Here is a 20,666-nt window from a genome sequence, read left to right on the forward strand (position 1 = left end):
TTTGGGAGATGGGAAGTTCATCATCCTAATGTTGTATGTTGATGACATGTTGATTGCAAGTGCTAACATGCAGGACATCAAAGACCTAAAAGAGGAGCTGTCTAAATCTTTTTCAAAGAAACATTTAGGTGTTGCAAAGAGAATACTTGGGATGAAGATATCAAGGGACAGGATGAAGAAGACAATAAAACTATCTCAAGAGGATTACATCAAGAAGGTACTAGAAAGGTTTGCAGTGCAAAATGCAAAACGGTTTCTACACCTTTGGCTGGTCACTTTAAACTAATTAAGGATATGTGTCCAAAGACACAAGAGGAGATAGCCTATATGTGTAAAGTTCCATATGCTGTGGTAGGTTCTCTTATGTATGCTATGGTCTGGACAAGGCCAGACATTGCACATGCAGTGGGAGTTGTAATTAGGTTCATGGACAACCCAGGTAAAGAGCACTGGCAAGCTGTGGAGTGGATACTTAGGTATCTGAAAGGGACAACAACAAATGCTTTGTATTTTGGAGGCACTGATATTTTCTTGCAAGGGTATGTTGATGTAGATATGGCAGGTAACAAAGATACTCGAAGGAGCACTAATGGCTATGTCTTCACAGTTAGAGGCACAGCAGTAAGCTGGGCTTCAAAGTTGCAGAAAGTGGTCTCACTTTCTACCACGGAAGCAGAGTATGTAGCAATGACAGAGGCAAGCAAAGAAATTATGTGGCTTCACAGATTCTTAGAAGAGCTTGGATTCAAATAAGACAATTGTGTCTTGTACAGTGATAGCCGAAGTGCTATCCATCTTGCAAACAATTCAGCGTTTCATTCAAGGACAAAGCACATTGAGGTGAGATATCACTTCATATGCACTCTTTTGGAAGAGGGACAACTAAAGCTAGGAAAGGTGTATACAAGTGAAAATCTTGCAGACATGTTTACAAAGGTGGTCAACAAGGAGAAGTTGAGCTTTTGCTCATCTTCAATCGGCATGCAAGAATAAGAAGCCATGATGGATAGCATTCGTCGCAGGTTTGGTGTGGAGATCAGTCTCCAAGTGGGAGATTGTTAAGTATGGAGCCTGATTTACCACTTGTAATTTTTTGTATTAAAAATCACATTTGTAAGGCCCTCGTTATGAGGAGAAGCCACCGTGCGTGAAGAAAAATCACTCGTCGGAAATCAAAGCTTTCACGGTCAGAAAGCTCGAGACTGGCTTCATCGGAATATTCCTTTTTGTCAAAATATTATGGCCGGACGGCAACCGAAAAGTGGTCGGAAAACGATCGGCCAATGGCTGATAGTTAATGGCCAGTGGTCGGAAGTCAATGGCCGGTTGGCCGACGGCCGAATTCAATGGCTGGTGGTCGATTTCAAAGGAGGACTTGTCTTCTCAAGGGCGGCCACACATGGGCGGATTGGAGGGTCTGATTTGGACTTATCTACACAAGGGCGACTACACATGGCTGACTCTCATGAGAGAGGGCAACCCTTTTGGCCTATAAAAGGAGGCCTCTTCTACACACAAAAACCGATTGTGAAGCATTGTGGTGCACTATGAAGTTGATGCAACAAGGTGGGTGGGAGGTGGTGAGAGTGACGCAAGGCGAGATCTCTATTAAGGGTATAATCTCTTTGTAACCTACTTCTTGTTTGAAGTACTTAAGCCATTGAGTGGCTGCTTTCCCATGAATGTAGCCCACATTGGGTGAACCACGTATATCGTGTGTGCTCTCTATCTCTCTCTCTACTCTTTAATCTCTTGTGTGTGATAATTTTTCTCTCTCCATTAATTAAGCTACTCAAATATCTATTTAGCTACATCTTATTTCCTAACACTCTAGGACTACTAGTGAACCTACTAAGTCTCTTTTGTGAACCATAGTGATGAATTCGATTGAGAACCGCTATGATGTGTCATGAGACGTTGAACCATGGTGATGAATTAAATTGAACCTCCATGATGAATCAAGTAGATGAATCATGTTAGCTTATGAGTACATTATGATATGAACACATGAAGAAAACTCAAAAACACAAATCTTTGTAAAAATCCCAAGTTTGGCTTAACGGAGCGATTGTAAGGGTAAGCCCAACTTGTGGCAACCATGTGGGAAAGACCTCTTGCCACCTAGGAAGGATAAAAGATGACTTGGTCCAATAGCAAGAGGGTGCAACCTCTCTAGCCAATGATTGTAAAGCACCAAGCCTACATTAGAGACTATTTTCTAATGAAACATTGCACTTTGATCTTTACTCACTATGTATATTCTCTACCTTTATGATCTTGCATTTGACATCACCTAAACCCTAATCCTAATCTCTCTAACCCTAATCTCAACACCATGGTGAAGCAAAGGCTCCATCCACCATAGCCCACGCTAACATTGGTGATTAGGGAGACACACTTCTGCTACCATTTTTAACAACAGGGATTAACATATTCTATATGGTTAACTTGTGCACTGTTTGGGCGATTGTTGTTGAATGGTCTTTGGTTGTGGTTGCGTGCAACTCCATTGGAATGGCCGTTGCTTTTAGCAAGGTTGTTTGTGCACTTATATGCATAGTGACCAAACTGAAAACATTTGAAACATTTGATCTTTTTATTACCATTGGAATTGATTGGGGCGTTGATTGTTGGAAGGATTCTAGTGGCCCTTTGTTGCATGGGATTTTTGTTGTTGCCATGAGGTTGAGAAGAGGTAGCAGAGTTGTCAAATCTACATCTCTTGAAGAAGGTACGACTCTGGTTTTTGTGCCCATCAAAGCTAGAAGAAGAAGGAATTTTCTTGTTACGATTAGTGCTAGTAGATTGATCAACATGAAGTTGATGTCCATCTTTCTTTTTCTCCGCATTGAGTGCCAAATTGATGGCTTTTGATAGTGAATATGGCTCAAACATGTCCACTTCAACACCAATTTGTAGTGCTAACCCAGATATATACTTACGCTTTAGTTTCTTGCGACTGACATGTTTGTCGTTCGATAGCTTGAAGCTAAATGAGAAAATTCCAAAAATAATCAGTGTAAGCCTGTACATCTTTATTTCTACCTTGGCGAATTAAGTTCCATTGGCGACATGCTTTAGCTTTGTACTATGTGCGTAAGAAATGGGATAAAAAAAACTTCTCGAATGCATGCCAGGTGGGTGGGAGCTCTTCTACCGTGTTGTTTGGTGGCATTCCACCATAGTGTAGCATTACCGATAAGGTGATTTGATGCACACTTTTAACCATGTCACGCTCAGGGGAGTCTTTTGGAAGTAGTCGTCTAGTTTACTAACCCATGCCAATATCGTGTTGGCATCTTTAGCGCCATCAAAATCTTTAAATGTGAAAGCTTTTTTGCTAATTTTATTTTTCTTTGGAGCAGGTGTAGATTCAACGCGGGCAGCATGCAACAACTTATCTTCTAGTTCCTACCTTCACATGCGTTCATATGCAAGTGATTGAGGCAAGTTTGCAAGCTGTTTCGCAACAGTGGGTGGCTATGGAAAATGGGCCATGATGGCGTGCTTTACTCTCTTCTTCTTTGTTTTTTGGATTTCTTTTCCTTTTTTAATATATATATATATAATTGCTATATGTACAAATGTAAACGATTGGTATGCAAAATAATGAGAAAATAAGGAAGGTAAATGAAGTAATTTGATGATGGTATTCACTCCAAAAGTGCAATACCCAGGCACGATTGAGGTTTGGCGATCAATTGAGCAGTTGACATGTGAGAAAATTGAATTTTTCCTGGCGTCCAGAGTCCCTCGGTCCAAATGGCAGTGGCAATCAATATAATGTTGTTGAATACAAGGTCGGTGAAATCCTCGGTGATTAAGACCCTTAGCTCGGTGGTAGGTTGAATTGGACTTTGAAAGCATCGGCAAAAGGCTTTCTAAAAATAAAATATTAAGTGGTGGTAATGTAGTTGGTTACTGATCGGATATCGCCAGTAGGCAATGGGCACGGTGGATGGCCAAAGATGTTCTTATGTTGGGCGACCGACCAAGACAATGAGTTAGATGGGGATGGAGGGCATCTTAAGTGGCTAGGCATGCAAATGGGTTGCCGGCCAACGCTTTAATAAACACCTTTTTTAACTAATGTTAACTTAAACTGCATGTTAATAGTGAACTCGCACCGAGCAGGAATGGGAAAGAGACCTTGTGAAGGTGCGTGATGGTGACCTATAAAGAGGGATTCAACATGCAAGCAAGAAGAGGGAAGTGTTGGCTAGGCATGGGCACCCCTTTTGATGCAGATTTTGTAGAGTTTGGGAGTGGTCGAATTTCGACTTGTAGTGATTGCAAGGGATGACTCCCATGGTAGCCCTCTTGTCGAATCTCTCCAATTTTCTTCCGTAGTAATAATGCTTGGCTCCGGATACAAAAGATTGTAGTTAGTCTTTAATTTTTTGAGATCTTGGAGTTCACTGCAATTCTCAAAAAGTTTGATGGACTTCAAAATGCTTAATGGCCATTGGCTTCAAGTTCTTGTATAAGCCTTGATAGCTTTCGAAAGGCTCTTGAAGCTGTTCTTTACCTTATCCCCACTTCATATCTCCACTAAGTCGATAGCCAAATTCATTAATACTACTTCTTCTATATCTTCAAATTCTCTTGCTTCTTAACTCTCACTGTTTTGTCTTGACAATCCACAAGAGTTAGCCATCAACTTGAATTTTAAACTTGTCATACCGAATCTCGATCATCAATAAGAAAAATCAATTGTTTGGTTTGCCAATCAGTCACCGATTAGCCTTGATTTGTGACCTTCATGCTGCTGATTTTCAAATTGCTCCTTAAAAATTGAAATCAATTGCAGACTTCCCTCAAACCACCTCGCTCTGATACCACTGTTCGGATGAGAAGGGGAGAACGGTTGCTTCCACAATTTCAAATTTCTCACACACTTACCTATCAACCTCTCACCATCTCTCCAAAAACCCAAGTACACACATCTAGACTATCACACCACACACTCACACACACAAAGTACTTATAGTGAAAGATTGTAAGGGGAAGATGATGTAGACAATATTAGAGTATGGATAACATAGCATGAGAGAGAGGGAGAGAGAGAGAGAGAGAGGAATCTTGAAAATTAATGGCTTAAAGATTGTAGCCCCAAACTCCATGGTATCTCTTGTGGAGTTTGGTATTTAATATTTGATATTGCTTATTGGTGCCAAAAATTGGAGGCCCCTCTTTACACTTAGTTCCACTTTAGTCCTTGTGTGGTGGCTACCACTTATTGCATGACCTTATTAGGGTGAGTTCTCACTAATCATTTACAAGCGAGCCATAGTGGCTTATTGGAAAAATAAACTATAACACTATGCAATAAAAATGGCTGAGAATAATTTATTATCAACGCCTTCTCCTCAACTCCCAGAGTTCCAATCTACATAACGTCAACTCACCATTACTAAAAATAGAAAGACAACACAATAATTAACCACTATACACCAGCTATCATACAACAAGAGGGTGCCCAATCTCGTAACATTGCAAATGAACACAATAATTTGGCTTTGGTAAATTGTGTTTAGCCATTGTATTCAGTTTATTTAAAGTGGCTAGAATCTCTAAAACTCTAGAACCTTGTAGCTTTGTTAAGGCACCCAATTCATTTGAAGTGGCTCAAATCTCTAAAGTTCCAGAACCTTGTAGCTTTGTTAAGGCGCCCAATTTATTTGAAGTGGCTTGAATCTTTGAAACTCCAAAACCTTGTAGCTTTGTTAAGACACCCAACTTCTTCACAATGCTCCTTATAGTGGGTGCAATTTCACCCAGGGCACGATCTTGGTCATTGCATTGCCCCTAGGAATTCCCAAGACCTCTGTCCAAAAATTCCCAAGAAACTCCAAGACTTGTCATTGACTTGCCTCAATCCAAGCTATGGCTGTAAGTGCACTTGATTTTCCAAGATATTTGAGTTGTCGCTACCCACTCGTAGGCAGACTTGATTTCTCTCAGAGGTTTGAGAGCTTGTCTCTTGGTTAGCCCCCACCCAATTTCCGGGCTAGCCTCTTTGCACTAGGCATGTTACTAAGAGGAAGAGGTGTCACAATAGCTTCATCATCATTGGTTGAATTAGATACTTCTATGTGAGGGGAGCTTGCACCATTGGTTGAATATGCAAGAGGTACAAGTGTAGTGCAGGTTAGGTCCATTTTACTGCACATAGATACACATGGAAGAAAGGAATGCTCAAAGTTGAACCACTTCTTTGTCCATGCTCATGTTTATAATTACTATATCATTCACTCTCTCCTTCTCACCACAATGAGAAGAACTTAAAGTTTAAGGGTATTTCAAGTATTTCCTAAGTACCATTGCCTCTATATGTGACACCAAGAAGTCATCGACTCATCATCTCAAACATGTTATCAAAAAGTAGTGCATGATGCATGTGTCACAAACTATTTTAAAGGGACAATTTTGCAACAAAGGTCTCTCTAAAACCTATTCAAGGGGGTGGTAAAAATAGTGACTGGAGTTTTGTCAACTTATCTCAATAGATTCTCTTCATCTCAACTATTACACTTGAAATTTACCAACTTGCGGGAATAAGGGATTATGAGAAGACGTTGTTAAGAACTCAAATTTTAAGACATTGCAACCAAGGGCTCTCACAAGAGTGGTAAGAATAGTGACTGCAATTTATGTCAACTTATCTCAACATATTCTCCTATCTCAACTATTACACTTGAAGTTTACCAACTTGCAGGTATAGGAGATAATGAGAGAGAGGGAGACAGAGAGAGGGACTAATCAGCAACAATTTGATTGCAACTCATAACATTGCAAGTTTACCACATCTCCTATTGCCCATAAATCTATGTTTTATTTGTGAAAGAGAGAGATTTTTCTTTTATTTTTTTGATGCAAGGGAGTGCTTATGAGAAACATATTGATTGGGGTTACATTGACTTAGATCAACATTTTCTTTCTCCTTATTCTCTTTATCTCACCTATTGCGATTGAAGTTTATCAACTTGTATGCATAGGAGACAATGAGAATTTGTGTGGCCCTCTCTAGTAATCACTCTAAGGCACTTGCCAATCTCTTCAATTGGGAGACCATATGATTGGCACAAAGGGCTCTCTATTCAAAAGGGGGCTCATGTATATTATTATTATTCACTCTCTACATATAGAGTCTACTCTCTCCCTCTCCCCACAATAGAAAAAACTCACAATGAGAGAGAGAGAGAGAGAGAGAGAGAGAGAGATAAATGTGATTATATTCACTTGAAGTACCTAAAGATTTCTTGGTCTTTGCCAAAGAGAGAGAGAGAGAGAGAGAGAGAGAGAGAGAGAGAGAGAGAGAGAGAGATAAATGTGATTATATTCATTTGAAGTACCTAAAGGTTTCTTGGTCTAGAGAGAGAGAGAGAGAGAGAGAGAGAGTTACAAATGACCTATCAACTCTTTACTTCACTAACAATAATTTTTAATTCCATTAGAGATATACCAAGAGCCACTACATAAGTTGAAATCTACTTATACGAAAGGAGACCTATGTCGTACAGATGAACACCCAAGTCAAACTACTAAAGAGCTCCACCAAACCAATGAAGCTACAACTACAAGGGAAGAGAATAGTGTGAGGTCTCTTGAAACTACTCTATCTATGCCAAATCCTCTCTCCCTCCCTCTCTCTCTCTCTCTCTCTCTCTCTCTCTCTCTCTCTCTCTCTCTCTCTCTCTCTCTCTCTCTCTCATCCCCCATATGATTTGGTCTATAAAAATCATCCTTAACCATTCAATAATGTATTCAATATATAATGAAAGCTAAAATGACATATAACATTTTCTAGTTGCAACTACTTTGTTACCATATATATGTGGTAGTTGTAAGTGTGTGAACACACTTACGACTGCCGGGGCATTTTTTCCCTCACTAGGAGATTTTTCCCCACGTGCATTGCATATACGCCCATCATTCTAGGTCTATATATGTTTCCATTACACACTAAGGAATACACTCTCTATTGTGTGCCTTGAGCTTCCTTCATCTTCTCCAAGCTGTGTGTGTTTTCTTGCAACCCTAATTCCAACAATTGGTATCAGGGCAGGTTGCGTTCTCGCAGGCTTAGTCACCAGCAACTCCAGCACATGCCTGCTCACTTTCTTCGATTTTTGTGAGCTTGGTAAGCATTCGAAGGTTGATATAAATTTCAAGCAAGCTCAAAGAGCTTGTTTGCTCAGAATTTTGATTCGGGCTCATTTCGGCCTTCGTTTCCACTATAAGCAGTACTACATAGGCTATTTCGTCATTTTGTGCAAAATTTCTGTCAGTATCGTTTTTTGCATAGCAGGTCCCTTACAAGCTTCTACGGTTTGTGGTATATAGCACGTGTTGTTCCCGCTTCGTTTCTCCTCTTTTCGGACAGTTTTCACACCAGGTGCAACATTTACCATGGCTGGCAACACAAATGTGTTCAAGATGTTTGCTGCTGAGGACATATTGGATGGGGACAATTACCCTATGTGGGCTTACATGATGCAACATGTTCTTGTGTCAAAAGGTGTGTGGAATATTGTGCAGGTCATTGATGTACATCCTAGTTCTGAGGATGTAGGCGATGTTGAGGATGTTGCAAGTCTTGCTGCAAGGATTGTTGATGTTAGAGTTGTTTTGCCTATGATAGAACAAGCTCGTTGGCATGTAAAGGATGCACATGATCATGTGTGGATTGAGTGGTCTGTGAAGCGCACCATTCTCCTCACATTCGTTCAGCGAAATCTGCAAAAACAGGCTTGGGATATTCTGGCTGGTCTTTATGCAAGCTGCAATGAGGCATTGCATTGCTATGTAAAGAGATGGAGTCGAATATTATGCATGAGGAAGATGATATGGAAACTTTACTTGCTAGTGTCTAGGATATCAATGAGAAACTTATTTCTACAGGTGAAGTCATTTCAGGCAGCTCCCTTGTGCAGACTATTCTTGATGCCTTGCCATACTCTTACCATACTTTTTCTAGTACTTGGAGACTCATGACCCAAGGAGATCCTGATGCATTGTGCACATTGCTATTGCAAGAGTCACTTTCCATAAAAAACAACACTAGACAGCGTGCATTTGAACAGGCTTTTATTGCTGCTCAAAGAAAGGGTGCTAACAACGATGCAGCCACTTCTTATGGTTCTTCTACGAATGGAAAAGCACCTGCTCCTAATGCCTCTACTGACAGCAGTTCATCTGGAAATTCTAGTGATAAGGGAAAAAAGAAGATGCGTTGCCATTATTGTAAACCTAATGATCACTTGATCAAGCAGTGTCCTAAGTTGAAGGCCAAAGAGGCTAAGGAGAAAGAGGGTGGTTCCACTGCAAATGATGGTTTCACTAAAAATGCAGCTATTGTTGAGTCTTTTGTAAAAGGAGACTGTGATGTTGATGTTGATGTTGATGCAGAATGGGCTTTTAGTACAGAGTGTACCCATAATCTTGTTGTCCATGATGCATGCATGTCAATTGCTATAGATTCACATGTGTGGTATTTTGACAGTGGTGCTACAAAGCACATTATCTCACATTGTGATTTGTTCACCTCTCTTGAGTCCCTCGCAGGAATTCAGTTACTTGTGCCAACAATGCCTCTTATCTAGTCCAAGGAGTTGGAAGATTGTGCTTACTGCTGCAAAAGGCATTTCTTTCACACTTGTTGATGCACTTTATGTACCTAGGATCGAGAAGAATATTTTATCTATATTTGCACTTGTTAGACTTGGTCTTGTAGTAAAATTTGTGGATGACAAATGTACAATACATGATCTCAGTTTCGATGATGAAATTGTTGCATCTAGCATTTTATGTCGTGGGCTTTATAAGCTCACTTCGTATGACAAGTGTGGGTAGAATTTTGCAAATGCAGTTTTGGATTCAAAGTCTATTTGAGATGCAAAACTTTGGCATGCACGTTTTGGTCATCTGAATTTTGCCAGTTTGCTGTGTTTGCGCGCTTGCAGAAATTTGATGTGGTTGCTTCTTTGCCGCCTCTTGAAGCACCTGTCAAACACGTTTGTGAAGGCTGTATTTTGGGTAAGATGCATCGTTCCAAGTTTCCACAAGATGGTTTAGTTAGGGCCACATGCAGGTTGCAACTTGTGCATAGTGATATTTGTGGGCCCATGCAAACTCGTCGTTAGGCAATTATCTTTACTTCGTGACTTTCATTGATGATTACTCCAGGCATACATGGGTATTTCCGCTCAAAGAAAATTCCAAAGTATTTATGTGCTTCAAACAATTTCTGGCTATGGCTGAAAATGTCTCGAAATGTACTATGGGCACCCTCCATTTTGATCGAGTTGGGGAGTATATGTCTCATGAATATAATGCATTTATGGCTAGTCGTGGGATAAAACACCAATGTACAGTGCCTTATACGCCTCAACAAAATGGTGTTGCTGAGAGGAAAAACAGGTCACCTACGAAAATGGCACGATGTATGGTCAAAAGTAAGCTTTGCCGCATTTTTTTTGGCTTGAGGCCATCATTTGTTCCACTTATGTACTAAACAAGTGTCCTATGAAAGCTTTCTAGCCTATTACTCTATGCGAAGCATGGTGTGATAGAAAGCCTTCTATTGAGAACATGCGTGTTTTTGGCTGTTTGGCATATGCTTTGGTGCCACAAACACAGCCCAAAAAATTGGATGATAAGGCTGTCAAATGTATTTTTGTTGGTTATAGTGCTGAAAGCAAAGGTTACAGGTTGTATCATCCACAAACAAAGTGTATTTTGGTTTCACGAGATGTTGTGTTTGTGGAAGATTCTATTTAGCCCTTGCTGTCATGTACTAGAGATAGTAATGTTAGCTCACAGGACATTCATGACATTTTGTTGCCTCTTTTCAGTGGTGGAAGTTCGAATGTAAATTCCAATGAGGCAATTGTATAGCCTATGGGGGTTTCTAAAAATATTACGGATCAGCCTATTATTGATGCAGATGTACATGATGTACCTGATGAGGAAAGGGACGACAGGCTAGAGGTATGCCAAAATGGCTGGTGCATACATTGCGTGATAGTAAATTGGATGCACCTTTCTAGTCGCACTCGTTCAGGCTCTTGCGATGTATCTTATGCATCAGATTGTTATGATTTGGCTGTGTCTAGCTTACATGATGTTGACGAACCTCTGTCTTATGATGAAGCACAAAATTTGAAAAATTGGATGGCTGCCATGCAATCGTAATATGATGCACTTAAGGAAAATGACACATGGACTTTATGTGATTTGCCTCCTGGAAAAAAGGCCATTGGTACAAAGTGGGTTTACAAGTTGAAACGCAAGCTAGATGGTGAGATTGATTGCTATAAGGCTTGACTTGTTGCAAAGGGTTATGCACAACAAAAAGGCATAGATTATGAAGAGGCTTTTGCTCCCCCTTGTCGTATGACTACTGTACATTTTCTATGTGCATTGGTGGCTCATTTTGGTTGGGATGTACATCAATTAGAAATTGTTACTGCTTTCTTGAATGGTGACATATTTGAGGAAGTTTATGTAACGCAGCCTCGCGGTTTTGTCAAGACAGGACAAGAGGATAAGGTGTGCATATGTAGCAAAGCTTTGTATGGGTTGAAGCAATCTCCTCGTGCTTGGTATGAGAAGGCTGACACTCATTTGGCCAAAAGAGGCTTTCATAATAGTCCAACAGAAAGCACATTGTACGTAAAGCGTGAGGGTGATGTACTTATCATTGTGGTTCTTTATGTAGATGATTTGCTGATCAATGGACCAAATCAGAGACATATTGTTGGTTTTAAGGCTGATTTGAATGCTACTTTCAAGATGAAAGATTTGGGGCTGTTGCATCATTACTTGGGTATACAGTTTAAGCAGTGTGATGGTGGTATTGCCTTGTGCCTAGAAAAAATTAAATAGAATCTTTGCTATGTGAGTTCAGACTTGAGGATTGCAAACCTATTGCGACTCCCATGGAAACAAGTTTAAAATTGAGTCTTCATGATGCTTGTGATCCTGCAAATGTCACTCTTTACCAAACTGATGTTGGATGCCTCATTTATGTATGCAATATGAGGCCGGATATTGAGTTGTAGTCTCACAGGTCATCAAATTTATGCATAGCCTAGGGTCTAAGCATTGGCAGGCTGTCAAGAGTATTTTCCGCTACTTGAGTGGCACTTTACATCTTGGATTGTTTTATCCCAATGGGGGATCATTGCTGCCAGACTTACATGCTTTTTCGGACTCAGATTGGGCTGGTTGTTTTGACACACGAGTGTCCACAAGTGGTTTTTGTTTCATGCTTAGCAGCTCATGCATATCATGGCTGAGCAAGAAGCAACCTACCGTGGCCACTTCCAATTGTGAGGCTGAGTACAGGGCAGTCTTCACAGCTACGGTTAAGTATGTATGGCTCAGACGCCTTATGGATGATTTGGGTGTTGGACATGACACTACCAACACTATCTACACTGATAGTCAAAGTGCATTGGCAGTTGCGAGGAACCCAATTTTTCATGCTTGCAGAAAGCACATTGAGGTGCATTACCACTATGTTAGGGAGAGGCTCACAGTAGGAGAGATCAGCTTGGCTTATGTGCCAACAGAGGACAACCTTGCAGATATTTTCACAAAGGCATTGTCTCATGCGAAGTTTGAAGCTTTCTGCAAAGATTTGGGCTTATTCCCCTTTGTAGATTGATCATGTCCTCAGGGCATGGAAGTTCCCTTTACTCATGTGCCAACTCTCGTTCACCTCATCACTTCAGGGGGGATTTGTTACCATATACATGTGGTAGTGATGTGTGTGAACACACTTAGGACCGTCGGGGCATTTTTTCCCTCACTAGGAGGTTTTTCCCCCCACGCATTGTATATATGCCCATCATTCTAGGGCTATCTATGTTTCCATTGCACACTAAGGAGTACACTCTCTATTGTGTGCCTTGAGATTCCTTCGTCTTCTCCAAGCTGTGTGTGTTTCACTGCAACCCTAATTCCAACATCCTTAACATTTAAGGTTCTCAAGATTGACCAATAAATCTCTATAATCTGTGCATATCTGTCTTAAAAGTCATCTTTATAAATAATTGCAAGGAACGATTCTTATGCTAAGTTTCTATAAAAGTCACTCTTTGAAATATCAAAGTGGGCACAACATAGTGAGCGTTGTGCATGCACATACAGTTTGTGGTGGGCACCCCAGGGAAATGCTAGTTCTATGTGGCCTGCAACAATTAGTTGTACTTAGAAAAAAATAGATAGGTCCTAGTGATTTTTTTCCGAGGTTTATTGATGTAGAATGTTGTTAATTAGTGATTGGTCAAAATTGAATTTTTTTTGTCTTTCTAGGCTCGTGTTTTTTTTGTCATAGTGTTTTTATAGCCTTGAGAAATTATTAGAAATAGGGTTGCAGGGAACACACACAACTTGCAGAAGATGAAGAAGCTCAAGGCACACAACAGAGAGTATGTATTGCTTAGTGCACAATGGAAAGATAAGTTAGCCCTAGAATGATGGGCGTATATACAATGCACAGGGAAATAAACCTCCTAGGTAGTGAGGGAAAAAATGCCCCAATGGTCCTAAATTTGTTCACACACATCACTACCACATATGTATGGTAACAAATCCCCCCTGGGAGTGATGCGGTGAACAAGAGCTAGAACCTAGTGTACAGGGAAGTACCATGCCCTAAGGACATGATCAATTCACAAAGGGGAGTAAGCCCAAAGCTTTGCAAAAAGGTTTGAACTTCTCATGAGGCAAAGCCTTTGTGAAAAGATTTGCAATATTGTCCTGTGTCGACACATAAACCAAGTTGATCTCTCCTACTAAGAGTCTCTCTCTGACATAGTGCTAATGCACCTCAATGTGCTTTGTGTGAGCATGAAAAACTGGGTTCCTCACAACTACCAATGCGCTTTGACTATCAGTGAAGATGATGTTGGTAGTGTCCTCTCCAACACCCAATCAACCATAAGGCATCTGAGCCATACACACTCAACTATAGCTGTGAAGATTGCTATGTACTCAGCCTCACATTAGGAAGTGCCATAGTAGTTTGCTTCTTGCTCAACCAGGATATGCATGAACTGCCGAGCATGAAACAAAAACCACTCGTGGACACCCGCGTGTCGTAACAACCAGCCCAATATGAGTCCAAAAAAGCATGTAAGTTTGGCTGCAATGATTCCCCCTTAGGATAAAACAACCCAAGATGTAAAGTGCCACTCAAATAGCAAAAGATCCTCTTGACATCCTACCAATGCTTAGACCCTGGGCTATGCATAAATTTGCTGACCTATGAGATTGCAAATCGAATATCCGACCTCATATTGCATACATAAATAAGGCATATAGCAACAATTTGATAAAGAGTGACATTGGTAGGATCACCGACAACATGAAGACTCAATTTCAAACCCATTTCCATGCGAGTAGCAATAGGTTTGCAATCCTGAAGTCCAAACTCACATAGTAATGTGTCTATGTAACTTGTTTTACACAAGGCAATACTACCATCACACTCCTTAAACTGTATGATCAAGTAATGATGCAACATCCCCAAGTCTTTCATCTTGAAAGAAGCATTCAAATCAGCCTTAGATTCAACGATATGTGTCTCATTCGGACCAATGATCAACAAATCATCCAAATATAGGATTGCATGAGAAGTACATCACCCTCTCGCTTTACATACGAAGTGCTTTCTGTTGGGACTATTACAAAAGCCTCATTTAACCAAATGAGTCTCAACTTTCTCATACCAAGCACAAGGAGACTGCTTCAACCCATGCAAAGCTCTCTTACATTTACATACTTGATATTCTTGCCCTTTCTTGACAAAATTGTGAGGCTTCATTACATAAACTTCCTCAAATATATCACCATTCAAGAAAGCAATAAAAATGTTTGATTGATGTACATCCCATCCAAAATGAGCTGCCAATGCACATATAAAATACATAGTAGTCATACGACAAGTGGGAGCAAAAGTCTCTTAATAATCTATGCATTTCTCCCGTGCATAGTGTTTTGCAATAAGTCGAGCCTTATAGCGATCAATCTCACCATCCGTCTTACGTTTCAACCTGTAAACCCACTTCGTACCAATGGCCTTTTTGCCAAGAGGAAAATCACATAAATTCCATGTGTCATTTTCTATAAGTGCATCATATTATGATTGCATGGCATCCATCCCATTTTCAATAATTTTGTGCTTCATCAAAAGACAGAGGTTCCTCCACATCACATAAACTAGAAACAACCAAATCATAACAATGTGATGCATAAGATGCATATGGCAAGAACCTGAACGAGTACGACTACACAAAGGTGCATAATGCATTTGATAGCCTTATCATCCAATTTTTAGCACTACGTTTGTGGCACCAAAGCATAAGCCAAACAACCAAAAATCCGCATGCGAACAATAGATGGTTTTTTATCATGCCATGCTGTTAAGTACATAAGTAGCACACATGATGGCCTCAAGCCAAAACGAACATGGAAAAGCTTGACTCTTAACTATACATCATGCCATCTCCGTAAGTGACCTATTTTTTCTCTCAGCAACACCATTTTACTGAGGTGTATATGGAACTGTACATTGGTGTTTTATCCCACGACTATCCAAAAATACATTAAACTCATGAGACATATACTCCCCCCCTCGATCTGAATGGAGGGTGCCCATGTACATTTAGAGACATTTTCAAGCATAGCCAGAAATTGCTTGAAGCACATAAACACTTTGGACTTAGCTTTAAGTGGATACACCCATGTATGCTTGGAGTAATCATCAATGAAAGTCATGAAGTACACGTAATTGCCTAAGGACGGAGTTTGCATAGGCCCACAAACATCACTATGCACAAGTTGCAATATGCATGTAGCCCTTAACGAACCATCCTTTGTAAACTTTGAATGCTGCATCTTACCCAAAATACAGCCTTACAAACATTCTTTGAAGGTGCTTTAAGAGGTGGCAAAGAAACAACCATATCAGATTTTTGCAAACGCAACAAACTGACAAAATTCAGATGCCCAACACGTGCATGCCAAAGTTTTGCATCTGAAATAGCCTTTGAATCCACAAATTCATTTGCAAAATTCTATCTACACTTGTCATACAAAGTGGGCTTATACAACCCATGGCACAAAATGCCAGATGCAACAATTTCCTCATCAAAAATGAGATCATGAACTGTACATCTATCATCCACAAATTTGACAACAAGACCAATTATAGCAAGTGCATATATAGACAAAATGTTCTTTTTTATCTCAGGCACATAAAGTGCATCAACAAGTGTTGTGTAAGAACTGCCATTCATAACAATCAACACAATCTTTCCAACTCCTTTGATCGGATAAGAGGCACTGTTGGCACAATTGATTGTATTCCCATGAGGGACAGCCTTGAGAGAGGTAAACAAATCACGATGTGAGGTAATGTGCTTTGTAGCACCACTATCAAAGTACCACAGAAGTGAATCTACAGCAACTGACAACATGCATCATGGACAAAAGGATCATAAGTGCACTTTGCACTAAAGGCCCACTCTGCATCTACATCAACATCACAATCTCCTTTCACAAAAGATTCTACAATAGCTGCAATTGCAGTGGAACCAACCTCTTTCTTCTTTGCCTCTTTTGCCTTCAATTTAGGACACTGCTTGATAAAGTGATCATTAGCCTTACAATAATGACAATGCATCTTCTTTTTGCCCTTTTCACCAGAATTTGTAGAGAGCCAACAAAGACATTGGAAACAGGAGATTTGCACTCGCTGGAGAACCATGAGAAGTGGCTATATTGTTGTTACCACCTTTTCTTTGAGCATCAACAAAAGCTTGCTCAATCGCACAGTGTTTAGCCCTGTCCTTTCTTGAAAGTGACTCTTGCAACAACAATGTGCATAATTTGTCCAACTTGACAACATCAAGATTTCCTTGGGTCATAAGTATCCAAGGACTAGCAAAAGTCTGGTAAGAATCTGGCAATGCATCAAGAATAGTCTGCAGAAGGAAACTGTCAAAAATGACTTCTCCTACAAAAATGAGTTGCTCATTAATATCCTTGATACTAGAAAGAAAAGTGTCCATGTCATCTTCCTCATGCATAGTCTTCAATTTCAGCTCTTTATACAATGCAATTTTAGTGTCGTGCAACTTGTATACAGACCAACCAACTAGAATGTCCTAAGCCTATTTTGCAAATTTAGCTGAACGAATGTGAGGAGAGATAATGCAATCAATGCATGAGCGTACGCATCTCTAACATCCCAACAAGACTGCTTAGAGGTAGGCAAAATAGCTCTAGCAGTAACAATCCTGCCCACCAAAACTTGCAACATCCTCAATAGCGCTTGTATCCACAGAATTAGGACATACATCGATGCCTTGCACAACATTCCAAACACCCTTTGACACAAGAACATGTTGCATCATGTAAGCCCACATTGGGTAATTGTCTCTGTCTAATTTATCCTCAGCAAAAAACATTTTGAAAATATTTGTGTTGTTGTGAGTCATGGCGAGTACCTGCACCTAATGTGAAAATTCCCCGAAAAGAGGAGAAACAAAGCGGGACTAACATGTGCTATATAGTAGAACCCAAAGAAGACTGTAAGGGACCTGTTATGTAGAAAATTGCATTAAAAATTTTGCACAAAAGGACGAAATTGTCTGCACAGTACTGCTTATAGTGGAAACAAAGGTCGAAATGAATTCGATTAAAAATTCTGAGCAGACCAAGCTCCAAGCGCATACCCAAAGTATTTATTTCCCTGCTAATGCTCACCAAATCTCACCCAAATTAGAGAAAGTGAACATGCAAGTGCTGGCAACGCTGGTGCAACCTGCTCTGATACCAATTGTTGGAAATAGGGTTGCAAGGAATACACACATCTTGGAGAAGGTGAATGTAATGGGGTTGTTAAACATGGACCCTGGCTTGGCTCTGTAGTGCCTCTGATGTATCCTTGATAACCTTCTAGCCCCAATTACATGAAGAAAATACATGTACAGACTTAGCCTCTCTCCATCACATCATTCAACATCCATCTTGTACAGTTACAATGAAGACAAAGTTCAAATACAAATAGGAGCTCAACAAGAAGAACACAAGAAACAGAACACTATACACAGGTTGATAGATAACGGCCACCTGTGTTAGTTAGCTTGATCCGCCTTCATCCTACAACCCTCCTCAGGGCACCAAAAGATACATACTCTTTTCCAAAAAGACACCCCTCAAAATATGTCCTTTCCTAACTTATGACTAACTATCGCTTGACAATTTACTAACTGACTCCCTCCCGACTAACAAATTACGGATTGCTGACTAACTACTTCTTGATTACATACTGATAATACAATATAGGCCCTTTTCCACCTGACACACCTGATGGACACAAAAAGGAACTTTTTGGAGACACGGGCCCACTTATCCCTTGATCAATCCTCTTCAGTGTCATTAGGGAAAATTCTATCTGCATCAACCTCTTTTTGCAGATCTTCCTAACCATCCTTCATAATCACATAATGTGCTAGGTTGTCAATGATTGCTCAGCTTCATTAATTTGCATGTCCCCACCTTCATTTGCAACTCTAGAAAGCACTTGAAGGTTTGATCACTGATTATAGTCAATTTGTTGTTCGTTAGCAACATCCTCAGCCCTGTGCTTTGCCTTTTTAGTGCCAAACAACTTCCCTTCACCAAAATCACCTCCAGTCACAGATTTAGCAATACCTTCAACTAGCAAAGCAAGATTTGAACCTTCTAGAGTCTTGTCCCCATCTTCATCTTCATCAAGGAAATTGAAAAGACCTGTAGAGCACTTCTTGGCTTTCAAGAAGAAATCCTTAGTCACAAGAGAACCAAAAGACTCATGATTCATTTTGGCCTACTTCTCAAGAGGAAAGCCATATCGTTGCTTCAATTCCTCATTCTGAACTTTTAATAATTTATACTCTTGCTTATTCTCCTCTCCAAAAAAAACTTTATAGGGCTTAGAGAGAACATTTGTAATTCTCTTACCCAACTCTGCCCAAATTTTCCCCCCTTTCTTCCTCAGCTCCATCTTCATGTTCTCCACATCCTCAGTAGGAAGATACCATCCATCAATCTCCAATTCATCATCTGTGCATTGTTGAATCTTCTTCCCGACATCCTTGCATGTAGCTACCCGATTAAGGAGAACACAATTATCCGCTTCCAACCTAGCATTGGTGGATTCCAACAAATTTACCTCTCTTTTTAACACATTAGTCCATTCTTGCTGCCACTCCTTATACAATTTAGCATTACTCTCCCTTTTGCTCAGTTGCTGCTGACTACAATAAAACTATTTCCTTTCTTCCTTCTGCTACAACTTCTCTTCTGTTTCCTTAAGCTTTTCTTGCAACTTCTCCAACTCAGCACTGCTCTCACAATCTTTTTGCTTAACACTTGCTTTAATTCCTCAACTTCCATAGTTAGCCTCTCATTTGCCTTAAGCAAAATTTCAGCATTGAAATTTTGTTTATCTATAAACTCCTTCAACACATTTGATGCTTCAAACACTTTGGAGTACGAGATCTCAGTGAAAGCTGGTTCCACTGCCACATTCTCCTCTGCTTCAACATTTGCAACATGTGGTTCTTTCACCAACTTTGATACATCTTCCAATCTTCTCTTCTTAATCTTGATTGGCTTCTTGATAAAAGTCGGAGTAGATGTAGCTACCTCTGTTGAAGACAAAAGATTTGCCTCCCAAAGATTCGGGAGCCCAATATCCTTATCAAAGCCCACAATTTCCATACAGTCTTCATGAGAATAACTTGCAGTAAGCAAATCCTTGTATGTCCTCATGGTAGAACTTTTCTCAACATGTTCTCTGAGTTTCATAGTACCTTTCCCCTTGTTGCTTGTTGCTTTCTCTATTTTAACATGATCATCTCCTTCGTGTCTCTCGCATTCCTCTTGGGCAGGTGGCGACGTCAAACTTCTCAGTACATCCATGCATGAAAATAAATGCAATGATTGGACCAACTTTAGTTGACCTCTGCACCTTCTTCTTATCTTTAGTAAACACCTTCAAATGGATGCGCTCATAGAGCATTTTAGCCCATCCAAATTTCCTCCCCTTCCTGCTGCACCCAAAATAACATAGTTTTCCCTAGAAATATAATCCAACATCACCAGCAACATGAACCTTTCCAAAAACCACTTCAACTAATGCATCCGTTGAGGATTCTTCACATTATTCAACGCAAAATAGTGTCGAGTCCCCTCACTTTTCCCAAATTCCTCATCCATTAACTCTTCTGAAGCCTTGTCAACTACATTGCTTACACCTTCTGGCAAACCAAAACCAGTAGACACTAATGCAACTGACAAGTAAACTCCATGTCCAACCAGTCCATTAAACTCCACTTGTTTCTTTACAAACATGCTGATTTGTGTTGTAAACCGCCAAAGCGTCCATGGCAACGGGGCATTATCCAGCAATGTTATTGATTGGAGCCACCTCTTATGATGCAACTAGAATGCATCAATCAACAAAGTGATGTTTGCTTACTTGTTTACCCTTTGCATATAGCGGAGACGGCCTGTGTGTTGGGTCATCCTCCTCCTCACTATTGTCCACCATAGGTGCAGGACTCATTAGGCGTGAAGAATTCAAGCTTCACCTAATTTTCATG

At 40.2% G+C, this 20,666-nt stretch overlaps 1 pseudogene; it reads right to left on the bottom strand.

Annotated features, from left to right (window-relative positions):
- Nucleotides 1-18,302: 18,302 nt before the first annotated feature.
- LOC147430188 (uncharacterized) lies at nt 18,303-19,995 on the bottom strand (annotated as a pseudogene).
- Nucleotides 19,996-20,666: the final 671 nt, after the last annotated feature.

Source organism: Adiantum capillus-veneris, chromosome 22, assembly GCF_014529385.1.
Source record: "Adiantum capillus-veneris isolate H3 chromosome 22, ASM1452938v2, whole genome shotgun sequence".
Classification (NCBI taxonomy): Eukaryota; Viridiplantae; Streptophyta; class Polypodiopsida; order Polypodiales; family Pteridaceae; genus Adiantum; species Adiantum capillus-veneris.